At 38.8% G+C, this 13,799-nt stretch overlaps 1 long non-coding RNA gene across 1 annotated transcript; it reads left to right on the top strand.

The window, feature by feature from the left end:
* Nucleotides 1-5,915: 5,915 nt before the first annotated feature.
* On the top strand, nt 5,916-13,365 carry LOC132437254 (uncharacterized). The gene is made up of 3 exons (XR_009521990.1): nt 5,916-5,959; nt 9,049-9,110; nt 13,322-13,365. It is a non-coding gene; the product is annotated as an uncharacterized lncRNA (long non-coding RNA).
* Nucleotides 13,366-13,799: the final 434 nt, after the last annotated feature.

The following is a 13,799-nucleotide window of genomic DNA, read 5'->3' as shown; positions in this document are numbered from 1 at the left end:
TAATTTTCTTAAATTGAGCTCACTGTTAAATGCATTCTTGCCCATCTTTTCACTGGTAAAGTCTTAGCTATAAGAAATATATAGTAATATATAGTTTATAACTATATATATAACTATATATATAGAATGTAACTATATATTTATATTTGTATAGTTTTATATTTATATCCAGTTCATCTCTGCGGAGCCCTCAGAATCTGGGAGGTGGGCAGTTTCCACCTTAGGAGCACCTGGAATTGATGGCCTGATATAGAATGAAGGCAACTCAGGGTCTAGGGTGAGAACCTTTGCTTTTCATAATTAGTCTTTCCTGAGGCACCTCCTCCACGCAGCACCCCAGATTGCAGGTTGGATCTCCCTGCAACTTACAGAAGGGAAACTCACTTCCGTGAGACCCTTCTCCCAGCTTAAACAAAGGAGGAGATCGATACCTACATTGCCATGTATTTTCTGTGGGATGGGACTGCTCAGGTGATGGATTACTGGTTTGACAATGTGAGAATACAAAAGGGAATCAAGCAGGTGTCAGGGGACCCCTCTCCATTCTTTTGGACACATACCCTTTGTCTTCTGGATTGCTAGGGAAAGATGGAAATATATATCAATACTTCGATGATACCTACCTATATAACGCTTGATAAACAAAAGTCAAAAGGAACTAGATAAAGGAGTCTGGTAGGGGAGAAAAGAAAGACATCAAGGAACTTCCAAGGTATCAATTTCCTTCCCCTCAGATATGTCATTCTTCAGTGTACATAAGGCTTAAGGCATAATACTGGGCACAAATGCAAAGAGGAAGCGATCTCTTCTTTTGCAGTGTGGAGAAGACACTAACGGTGCTGAAATGACCTTGACAGTACCTTCTGTATTTTATATGGAGAAAGAGAGAGTGGAAGATGAATCACCTGTGATGCCCCCTTTTCTGCAGCAGAAAGGGAAGGTAATTTATTATCTTTTGATCTCAGTCTATAAAAAGGTAAGAAAATTAATTTGATGAAGAGTAACCTGGAGCATACAAATCCAGCAGGTCCATAATTTCCCAAGCAGATCCCCTAATGGATCTTTTCATGAAAATGTTTCTTTCATACCAGTGCAACCTCTCACAACAAGGGACGATTTCCAGTCAAAACGAATGTCCGCTGTGATGCTGACAGCCGCCCAGTGGGATGGGGTCACATAACAGCACTGCAGGCATCCAAGGGACATTGGTTCTCGACCTCTGTGTCAACCTCTAGAGTTCCCAGGGTCGGGTCAGCATCTTAAGGACGCCTGTGGTCTCATTCTGGGACACCTCTGGGGTATCCCACAGAACAGGGGCATTCTTTGCCAAAAACATTCCCAGCCCCATTTTGTAGCTTGCTTTGTAGAGCGATACCATGGACCACGAAAACAAAAATGGGGAGTGGAGGCTGGGGCAGAGATTGTCAAATCATTGAGAAGCCTGGAAAAGACAGGCCTCTTCTCTGGTATGGCTTTGATGGAAATTATAGATTCATACTGGAGGAGTTTGAGATAAAGATAGGATGCTTTCTTTATATGTGAGCCACACACATTGTGTTTATATTGTGGATTTTATTTTCCGGCCACTTGGCAAACACTGGATTATAATCTTTAAGGGATATGCAAACTTTGACATTAGCACTCCATTATTCTAGGGTCAGTTTTAGGGAAATCTTACGCTCCAGGACAGTACCAAAGTAAGAGATGCCATTGGTCTGCAAAGTCTCCATCACAAGTCCCTTGCCCTAGAGTTACACACCTTAGTTCCTTAGGAACCCACTCTAAGCCTTATTGTCTCTTCGTTTGGGTGCAGTTTCCTGGTCATAAGTAACATCGAGGAAGGAAACCTGAAGGGGCAGAACTGTTAAAGGGAGGGGTGATGTGACAACTGACATTCTGCTTAGAATCTAGAAGGGAAATTCAGGACAGAATTATAATCCTACAATAAAAAATATACTTGTTTCTAGGGAAAACTCTACATCACAAGGACAAGTTTAAACGATGTCTCCTTGTTCAACACCCTCTATTCTAGGAGGTAGAAACGTGAAATATATATTTAAAGCAAATTTCCATGAAAAATAAGGGAAAACGCTGCTTTTTGCATAAGTGGTGAAGTTTATTTACACTATTGTACAATTTGCTTGTGTGGACCTATTAATCTTTAAAGAGGGATAATACACAAAACCCTGCACTTGGATACATATAGTTGGGAAGTTTTAATAGCTTATTATGTTTAAAAACTTCTATTCAGAATGAGTTAATATATATATTTACTAAAAATGATAGTAATCAACTTAATCAACGGTGTATAGTTAACTCTGCTCTTACAAGGCTTATTTATACAAGGTAGAAAATGGAGTGTTTTTCTACGAGAGTAAATGCTTTTCTTCTGGGATGGCAGTGTCCTTGCTGTCTTACTCTTTGGAAAACCTGTGGGAACCCATGTACCAATCTTACCTCTGGAAGGAAGGGTTCCAGGATGAACCCCTTGCCTCCACCAAAGCTAATTTCAATGTCTAGTTGTAAATACTTGGAAAAGACCAATAAATGTACACTATTAAAAAAGTCAAATGGGAATGAAATCACTATCTTGAAAAGATATCTGCACCCCCATGTTCATTGAACATTATGAACCATAGCTAAGGCATGTAAACAACCTTAGCGTCTGTAACTGCATGAATGTATAAAGAGGATGTGGTATGTGTATATATATATATACATACTATATATATATATATATATATATATATATATATATATATATATATATATATGTAATTCAGCCATTAAAGAAGGGAATCCTGCCATTTGTGACAACATGGATGGACCTTGGCATTATGTTAAGCAAAATAAATCAGACAGCGAAAGACAAATACTGCATGATCTCACTTATATGTGGAATCTAAAAAGAAAAAAAATTGAATTCATAGATACAGACAACAGATTGGTGCTTGCCAGAGGGAGAGGGTAGAGGGCTGGGTGAAATAGGTGCAGGTGGTCAAAAGGTACAAACTTCCAGTTATAAGGTAACTAAGTCCTGGGGGTATAATGCACAGCATGGTGACTGTGGTTAACAATACTGTATTGTTTGTTTGAAAGTTTCTAAGAGAGTAGATCTTAAAAGTTCTCATCGAACACACACAATCTTAAAAGCTCTCATCAAACACACACACAAAATTTGTAACTATGTAACGTGATACGTGTTAACTAAACTTATTTTGGTAATCATTTCACAATGTATACATAGATTGAATCATCATGTTGTCTACCTAAAACTAATACAATTTATATATCAATTATATCTCAATTAAAAAATAAAAAGTTTGCAAAGACTCCAAATATTAAATCAAATGGTTAGAGAAATAAAAGTTGATGTAAATCACTATTCTATTAATCCATCCTGTCATAAGCAATGGCTAGTGTATATGAAATTTTCTGATAAATCTCTTAATCAGCTATGTTTTGCATACGGCAGGAATTTTAGGGGTGTAGGGCTATTTTTATTAAATCCAATTGCTTATGCCATGAAGCATGACATAGAATTTCCCAAACAGATCTCTTGAACTGCACAAATACTATTAAACTAATAGTGCTCATCTACTCATTCTGGCTCATCTAATAAACCTTTATGCTTTCAATTCTGATGATTTTCTTGGGACTTTGAGAATCCGTTTACTAGACTCAGTGCAATGTGCATATTTATTCATGCAAAATAAAAACACATTCGTCCTGTCAGTGTGTCACATCTGTCAACACCATGTGCTGGTTTCAGCTCTTTGCTTGAAATGTGATGTCTAGGCATCATACATGATCTTAGGGAATTTATGAGGAAAATGGGTGCATCAGGTGGGCCTAGGAGTGATCTTTCATTTGAGATGTCAAAAACTCTAAAAGGAATTAGAAAATGTATCATCTTGAAAATAGTAGAAACATGAAAGTGACAAGCTAGCATGTAAACAAGCAGACAAAGTGAAGAAATGAACTAAAATATTTATCTACATGATATTTAATACAGACTACTCATAGCGAATTCTTAGCTTTGCTTCAAACCCATGTACGTTACTTTATTGGTTTGCATCTTTATCAGGACTGCCCTCCTTCTCCCCAGCCTCATATCAGACATCAGAGGCAGGCCCTAAGACGTCCCCAAATGCCGGTGTCAGATATTTTCTAGGTAGCTATAGTCTTACTTCTAGGTGGTCTATGAATGTTCCTTTTTTTTTTTTTAACATCTTTATTGGAGTATAATTGTTTTACAATGGCGTGTTAGTTTCTGCTGTATAACAAAATGAGTCAGCTATATGTATACATGTATCCCCATATCCCCCCCCTCCTTGCGTCTCCCTCCCACCCTCCCTATCCCACCCCTCTAGGTGGTCACAAAGCACCGAGCTGATCTCCCTGTGCTATGAGGCTGCTTCCCACCAACTATCTATTTTACATTTGGTAGTGTATATATGTCCATGTCACTCTCTCACTTCGTCCCAACTTCCCTTCCCCCCCCCCCCCGTGTCCTCAAGTCCGTTCTCTACATCTGCGTCTTTATTCCTGCCCTGATCCTTCTTAACAGGAGCTTTTCCTCGCCTTCCTGATAACCAACCCCAGCACAGCCAAGTGGAGGAGACCACGTGGCCATGGGCATATGCTCTAGATCTGGAGATAATCTGCGGAGCTCATCTTCTCTGGGCTCTGCTTTGGGGAGGTAAGACGTACCCATTTCACAGATGTAGTTGAGGTTCAGGGAGACAGAAAGGCAAGACAGCAAAGTGAGCACATATCATATTTAAGACCTTCTCTCTGGACTTGTGTCAATACTGATCTGCTATAGACCTCTTTATTATTTTAGACACATTTTAAAATCTGCCCATTGGGGTGATTTTTGTAAGATGGGAACAATAACTATATACATCTAACAGGGCAAAGAGCCTCAAAAGAAAGGCTATAGATAAAGCTCAGTGCCTGTTTGTAATTCTAATGTTATTGTGTAGCTGTGAACCACACTTGTAGGGCAAAGAGAAATAATATCATTTAACTATTTTTTTTAAAAAAATACAGAACTTTTAATTAGAAGGTGCCTTAAAAATAAAACCTCCTACCTCATTATTTTATAAAAGGCTGAGCAAGGTGAAGTGACTTGCCAAGATTACCCAGCTAGTCAGGGATGCGAATGAGACCTGCACCCAAATCCCCTCATTCCTATTCAAGTCTTCTTTCCACTGTGTTGAAGTATGCTTATTTTTTAATCCAACATTTTTAGCTTTGGAGACATCTAAGACCCTGTGGGGGAATAAGCTTTATTCTTTAGAAAAAAACATTAGCTTTCTGGGACCACAACACTTGATTTCAAAAAGTGATTCTGCAGGGGACTTAATTGCAGACACTGTCCTTTTTAATTATTTTTTTAATTGAAATATAGTTGATTTACAATGTTGTGTTAGTTTCAGCTGTACAGCTAAGTGATTCAGTTATACATATACATATACATATATCCATTCTTATTCAGATTCTCTTCCATTATAGGTTATTACAAGATATTGAGTATAGTTTCCTGTGCTATACAGTGGGTCCTTGTTGGTTATCTATTTTATATATAGTAGTGTGTATATGTTAATCACAAACTCCTAATTTATCCCTCCCCCCCTTTCCCCTTTGGTAACCATAAGTTTGTTTTCTATTTCTGTGAGTCTATTTCTGTTTTGCAAATATTTGATTAAGTGGGCCAGTGTGTCTCAGAGAACACAGAACGTTCTCTGTGTCAGAGCCTGCAGCTCCCAGCTAGACACAGCTACCATTTCCCCACCCTCTGGAAAAAACCCTTAACCATGAATCATATGCATTTCCTAATGAAGACTAGACATCACCCAGCAATTGTATCTCTTCAACATCACACAGTGAATTAAGTATCTGGATTCCGGGAGCAGAAGGAAGTTTGCTTGCATGTAGGCATCAGAAGATTAAGGTGAGAGTGGATAAACTCGGGAAAGGGAAAAGAGGCCAAACTGAAGAGTGTGAGAAAATAAGCTCATCTGATTTGATGTGAACATCTGTAGAAATTGTTAATGGGCACTGTGTCTAATTAAATCCACCCGACATATGCATGCTTGTTTTCTGTGGAACTGTCTTCTTCCCCATGCTGCACCTGTTGCTGGCAGAACTAGACTTGCATTCCATCATGCTCAATGTCAAAAGGGTTCGAGAGAGAGAAATTCGAGGCTCCAGTCTGGTTCGCTGAGAGACAAGCACATCAGCAGTAGGTGACAGCCACTCTCACAACTCAAATACAGACCAAAAGACAGATACACTGAGCTCTCACAACTCTCCAAACCATCTGTCCAGAGCTCCTCACAATTCTAACCAGGCCAGGAGACTGGGTGGTGTAGATTTGAGGAAAAAATTAATTCATTTCTTTGAGCATTCAACCTGTTCCATTGGAGGGCAAAGTGGTTGAGTTCCTATCATCTCCATTTGTATACAAATGACCACTGTGCAAATAACAAATGATCTTTGTACATCCAAACGGGCTTGTTTTGGACAGATGTTTCCTTGATTATTCCACACATTTGGTCAGGTGTTAGTTTGTGTCTAGCTGTGTCCCAAGCTGTTGCTTTGATAAATCAGTCTCCACTAATTCAGACAGATCATCTCCCCAAAGTAGTGGGTGTTAGGTTCCACCCAGTTTATTGGGTTGCTAGAGGGTGCAAGTTGCATTGAGGAAGCAGCATGGCACAGTGATTAATAATGCAGGCTCTGGAGTCAGTCCCTGCTCCCCACTTGCTAGCTAGATGACCCCTCAAGAAGTCTTTAGCCTTAGTTTCGTCATCTATAAGGTGGAGATAATAGTAGCATCTACCCCATGTGATACTCATGAGATTTCAGTGAAGTAATGCATGCCAAGTGCTTAGAGTTACACTGGCAAGGCGGAAATGCCCATCAACAGCGGGTATTTTCATTCATTATTACTGAACGAGCTATCTCTAGCAGATATCAATTGCAGCTCAGTTCTCAGATTTGTCTAAACAGGAGAGAAATGCAGATTAAAAATTAAGCCCGAGATTAAATAGATCTGTTTCAAGACCTATAATATTATTTAGACCCCAAATGTTGTTAATCTCGGTTCTGTATACCAATAGTCACTTTATTTCATCCATACCCTGCTCTCCTGCCCACACCACGTGGGTACATGTTCATGGGCTGATGTGATCTGATGAATTAAAAATTAGGCTGATAGAAAAATTGGGTTCTTGGCTAGATTTTCCCACTAAATCTGTAAAAGTGTATAAAATCACTACTGCTTACTTACTTAAGTTTTTAGCTAGTGATATGATAAGAAGGGAATATTCCAAAACTATTATCTCTCACTCATGGTCTAATGAGGAAATTCTAGAAAACAGATCACTGGGGGGATGGAAAGTGTAGGGAATAGGCTATCAGTGAGAAGGGGATATGCAGTCCCTTCATCTAGTGTATCTCTAGCTACTTACCTAAACTTTCCCCTTTCTCATGCCCACACACACCACCCCAGGGTGACATAACCAAGATGAATGAGACCATGATGTGATGCATTCTGTGGTCTTAATAGAAGGTGTGAATATAAGTCTAAAGAGGCCCCGTGCATAGGATTAACCTTGTGCACAACTTTTGCAATAAAAATACACCAAGGGTGGGGAGATGTTCTGCAGCAGAAGACACGTGAGATCACTGTAATTGGACTCTCCATAGGACCTCTTAATGAATACTTTCCCTATTTTTATCTGTTCATCTGCTTTTATTTCAGCTATATTGAGATCTGAATGATGATTAAAACAATTCTTTAAATCACAATGCGCTCTTCCTGTCACAATGTATTTGAATTTTTATTTTCAATATGTACTTAAAAATTCTCTCCTCTCATTTAACATAGTGTATTCAATTAGACTTGTAAATAACATTCTGTGATGTTTTCAATGAATATGTTAGTCTATTTTTGTGAGGCATTTGGAACATTTATAAAATATAAAGAAAAAAAACAGTACTACATAAACATTAACATTCATACTCACATCTTCACATCATGTCTGAGAAATTTCTTCTCAAATTAACCCCCATGGAGTAAAAGTCTGTGGAAACAGACGGACTTTGCACCTGGCCCTAAAGGTCAGCTGGCAGGAGTGCTGTGAGTTTGGCAGCAAATCCCTTAGTCCAGGACCTTCTCATAAGAAAAGCTTCATCTTCATTTCAATTCAAGTGAAACGAATGGGGTTCAGCTTCCACTGCAGACACAGCATTCAGCTAGGCCTCAAAAGGATTCTGTTAGTGATGATGATGATGGCGATGATGCTGATGTTGCTTATGAAGGTGTGAAGAACATTGTATTTTTCAGGGCACTTCCACATACATTCTCACAACTGAACCTGACAGTACCGCAGAGCGAGAAATGCACACGCGAAGTGTTTTTTACCAGGTGAAGAAAAGACATATAATTCAATCTGGGTTCTCGAATTTCTCACATCAAAAGAACTTTAAGATGTGTTTGAATATACCTCGGAAGAACTCAATTTTCACATTTTTCGATATGCCGTCTCGGCTAGTAATAATACCAGGAGCTCTGGCTTGGGGACCACAGAACTCACAAAGCATTCAGGTAGGACATACTTTGCACACCTTCACTGACTCTGCCCATAAGAATAACCAACAGGAAATATGGTCCTCATAAATGACTCTTAGGCAGTGATGCGTGCTGCAGCTGCATTGTTCTGGGGGCATCTGCGTTTCCCCCATTAGAAAACTCAGGAATGTGGTTATTTCTGTCCCCCTCTTCACTGAGTCCTTGAACAGTACCCATTTTATGTTCTTAGGTGGAAATGTTTGCTTAACCGTGTGTTTGACAGAGCACAAAATATGCTTCTGAACAGAGTGCTTATTGGATCTTCTCTATGACCATAGCACAGCTCAAAAGAACTTTATTCAGGATCCAGCTAATTTTCTTTTTCTTTCTTTCTTTCTCTCCTTCTTTTTTTCTCTCTACAACCATTGTTGGAGTGTCAAATGGGCATCTCTCTCATCTCCCAGATTGATGGCATCGTCCAGGACTTCCCACATAGACAAGATAAACGAAAGGCTTCCACGGACAGGTATGTAACTGTGGAGACAGCAGCGCTGCAGAAGAGGCCTCCTGATCAGAAAGAATGTCTGTCCCACAGTCAACTCTCTGGCTCCACAGTCACCTTTGACATGACTTGCTGAATAGGAGTTTGTTTTCCAATTTCCATGGTTCAACCATAGGCCATGCTAAGTAAATACTAGTAAATGAGCAACAGTAGGTTCAAAGGAACATAAGACTAGAATCCCTCCTCCTTTGGAAGACAGTTTGGGTAGCATTCACATGTGAATCAATCTGTTTGAGGTCTTTGAAGTGACTTTGATTAAGAGTTGTGGCCCAATGGTAGTGAAATGGGTGGGGGCCATCGAAAGAACTGGCAGTTTCAATATGGACGCTGAGCCTTGCACCACGTCCAGAGACAGCCCCAGGTAATGGCCCTGTGCACAGAATACTTTCAACCTCAGAAAAACAAGCCAGGAACTCACTACCCATGGAGCTTTGCATGGCAGTGGGTTTTGTTTGAAGGAAAGAAAATATGCCATGAAATTTCATGTTCCTACAGATCAGCTTTGAATTCAATTAACTCATAGTCCATTAAAATCTTTTTTAGTCCATTAAACTCTTTTATTCAGTGCTCTTTAATGAACAGAAAGTAATAATTGCCTTTGAAAAAGCAAGCCATTTATATATTTCCAATAGACACAATTAACCTATGTTTATGAATGAAACTCCAAATAATAATAATTAATACCCAAAATTTTAGGGATCACATAAAATCAAGTACAATCCACTAAATTCTCCTTGATTGTATTAGAAATGTCAAAAATACTGAATATTTTGTAGGCTTTCCAGAACAGAATTCAACAACGTTTTGGAATAAGAAGAAAAATAAAAATTCATTGAAAAACTAAAATTTCTACTCACTCCACCTAAATAAGGGAATCTTGAAAATAATTGAAGAATCCATTCTTTTGCTTTTCATCTTTCAATTTAAGCCACTATAAAATTTTCATCTGAATAGTTCATGTTTTACAATTTAACGTAATATTTTCGTCACTTTAAAATACTCTTCACGGCCTACTGCTACAAATTGCCTTTTAATTCTTTTTAAAAATTTCTTTTTATTTTTTATTATTACCTTTTAATTCTCAAACAAACACTGATTAAATTTGGAAGCCAAACAAAAAGGAAATATTTGAGACCAGCAATACAGTTGGCATAGTGGCTTTGCAGTCAGAGAGAAATTAATAACTAAGTGACTTGGGTCAGTTATTCTACCTTTTGGAGGCTTAGTTTCACCGTATGAAAAATGGGAACATAATACCTTTTGCTGAGTTGCTATGGAGATTAGAGATAAAAAATGTGAACCATAAACTATGCAGTTATTTGTTCAAAAATGGTAATTACTATTATTAAATGTCTTAGGCCCATTTTCTAATTTTCATCAGGTCTACTACTTGTTTCCTATGATTGGTTCTGTTTTGTCTTGGGACATCACTGTATTTCATGCACATGTTTCCAGTTTTCATGGGATTTGAATCATAAATACACATACACAATTAATTTTTAAATTAATTTCTCTTAGGGTTAGTCATTTATACTGTTAATAACTACGATGAATGTATTCTAGAACAATGATTTAAAACAAACACGAAAAAGAGAACTACATTGTTACTGGCTCAAAGTATAATGAAGACAAACACATTCTATTCTAACAAGAATATTTGAATTGTTACCCAATTTGATTCAGAAGGAGTAAGAAATCTCTAGTCAATGTGGGGAAATCACAGTCTCTTTTTCTGTGCAGCAGAGATCTGAAATTCATTACATTCTTCAGTCCTCCTGACTATTCCCGAGGTACCATTTCTGACAGAGACTCTGGTCCTTTACATCTATGACCAAAAAAAGATCAAATGCTGCTGTTCTCAGCAAATTTTGTTTTCTGAAAGCCTGAAAGATCTATTTACATTATATGAAAAAATATTGACCGACTGTTATAGGAATCTTTAGGAGATCTTGAGGGACCCAAAGGAATGTTACTCTGAGCACGCATATAACTCCCGAATAAGTCTTATATATTTACAGAGTTAGCCACTTCCCAATCCAGGTGCCAAAGCTCTGATCCTCTGAGTCTACCCAGGTGAGACCTAGCAGAGTTGGTGGCTAAGGTCTCTCTGTGCAGGCTGTGTGAATGAAACCTGGATCAAAAGTTTACTCGTGAGTTGTATGTTTACACTGAATTTATGAAGGGTGGAAAAGCTTAGGAACTTTAGACTTTTCATAGAATAATATGCCAAGTGAAGTGGTGATGGACATCATATACCAGGAGGGCTGCTAGAATCCCTTCCCAATGCTTCAGCTCACCAGTTTGCCTTCATCAATTCCAACCAAAGCATACCTGAATGCACCTTGTGTCAAAGACTAGTTATCTCAGGCCCTTACACCACGCTTCCCCCAAAATAAGTCTTTCCTCTAAGAAATTAAAAATACCTTCTGTAATTCACGAACCGCCTCTAGTAGACTTTTGATTCATTGAACATGGGAATAATGCTCTTCTTTTTCTCCATCATGTCTCCGTGCTTCCACATGTTAAAAAAACACCTCTGATTTCTTCTTCAAAATATTTTAAGTTACCATTCAAAGTCCAGAAGGAAAGGATGAGACAATAAGGAGGAATCATCCTTTAGACACTTTACTAATGAGAGAAGAAATTTCAGGAAACTCTACTCTTGATTTGACGAGACCAGAGTTGGGGGAAGATTCATTTAGAGATAAAAACCTAGTGAAGCAAGGATCAGAAGAAGAGATCCAAAGAGGTAATCAGTACTCAATAAGACATGAAAAGAGAATGAATAAAGAGATTTTTTGGAGCGGATGGCCTGCTGTCATCTCCTGAAACGAGGAGAATCGGTAAAGTTCCCACATAAAGGAGAAAGAGAAGAGAGAGTGCCTTTGCCAGGCAGGACTGCATCACAGTGATGACTTACCCCAGCCATTACCTATAAAAAAGAGAAAGCTGTGCTTTCTTTACTTGTGTCGTCTGCTTCATTAGCTTAAAGAACATTTCTATTAGAGCTTTATTTGGCAATTACAGTGATCATTTATAACTGGGAACAATTCATACTTAGTGGAAACCTAATTAATGCTTGCTGCTAAAGCAAACATGACTAAAAAGTAATCCCTGATTCTAATGATCCTCGAGAATTCTGGCTTTTTAAGATAATGTGTGAATTTGAAATGTCTGACTGTGACCTACATCTTCTAACACGCAACAGTGATTCCATTGGATTTGATCGTTAGTTCAGACGTGGCTACATCTTAATTTGCATAATACCTCTTTATAGTTTACAAATTGACCTCACATGCATTATTTTTACAGTGAGAGATAGTTCATATACAGTTTTTATAGTTAAGTAAACTGAGGCACAAAAGAAGTAGCAAAGGCAGGGCTCAAGCCAGGCCTTCTGGCTCCAAATTTAACATTCCTTGCACCAACTAGTGTACAAATTAAATGCACTGGATACCTCCTTTCCGTAAATCTTCTAAAAGATGTCTCGGTGACTGTTCTTGGTATTGAGCAGGAAGAATTACATAACACCATCCAGATGCCTTCCTAAAACTTATTCTAAAAACTACTTCAAGGGTAGGGAGGGCCACCATCCTTGAATGATGTGACAACATTGATTGACACAGACTCAGCTCAGACCTCAGGAAGAGCGGGGAGGAAAACAAGCCAAGTCACAATCCAAATTAGTGCAGCCTCTCCTGCAGCAGGATGAACACAATGTGGTCTTTGACCAATCTTTCAAAGCCCTGTGTAGCTTGAGCTCTGATGGCGCTTGTTAAAGAAGGGCAGGGCGGTGCCGAGCTGACAGCCTGGAACACTGACCCAAACACTGCGACTGACGTGTAAATCACCCTCTGACTAAGGGTTCCAAATTTGGCAAAGGAAATGTCATCTCCAGGCTCTGCCCGTCATGTGTTTATGCAGACATGGGCCCGCCAGGTGCCTCTCTCCACCTCTGCAGACAAGGGACATAAGGCTGGTAGAGACATTTTTGGAGTTTATTCCCAAGACTGGCTGTAGTTTTTTAAACCACTCCTTTTATCTGAAATTCAACCACTTTTTTTCCGTTAAAATGCCACATCATTCTATATCCAGAGGATAGGAAGCAGGGAACAATATGTAGTCAATGTGTCAAATATCATATCCACTTATCAGGCTGGAATTTCTCTCCACAGACTTTGCAGCTGCTGTCTCTCCCCAGATCCTTGTTCTACCTTTCAGGGTCTCTCGGTTGGACTCTTCCTCATGCAGGTGATTTGACCAAGATCTCAGAACATGCTGAGGTGTTCAATCTATCCCTGGGATTTATGAGTGGTCCATTTCTTCTCCTTTCACTGATTGTTACTACTGCGTGAGAGAAATGAAATTAAAAGCCAGCCATTCCTGATAGTAACTTAGCAGTTCTTGAAAATATTGACAAGGAAGAAGTCATGATGTATGTCTAGATACATGGTCAAAAGGTACAAAATTCCAGGTATAAAATAAAGAAATCATGGGGCTGTAACGTACAGCATGGTGACAATAGTCAGTAATACTGTATTGTACATTTAAAAATTGCTAAGGTAGTAGATCTTAAAAATTCTCATTACAAGATAAAATGTGTAACTCTGGTGATGGATGTTAACTAAAACTTTTGGGGTGAACATTTCACAG

Source organism: Delphinus delphis, chromosome 14, assembly GCF_949987515.2.
Source record: "Delphinus delphis chromosome 14, mDelDel1.2, whole genome shotgun sequence".
Lineage (NCBI taxonomy): Eukaryota > Metazoa > Chordata > Mammalia > Artiodactyla > Delphinidae > Delphinus > Delphinus delphis.
The sequence above is the reverse complement of the archived record's forward strand: the minus strand, read 5'-3'. Positions and strand labels throughout refer to the sequence as shown.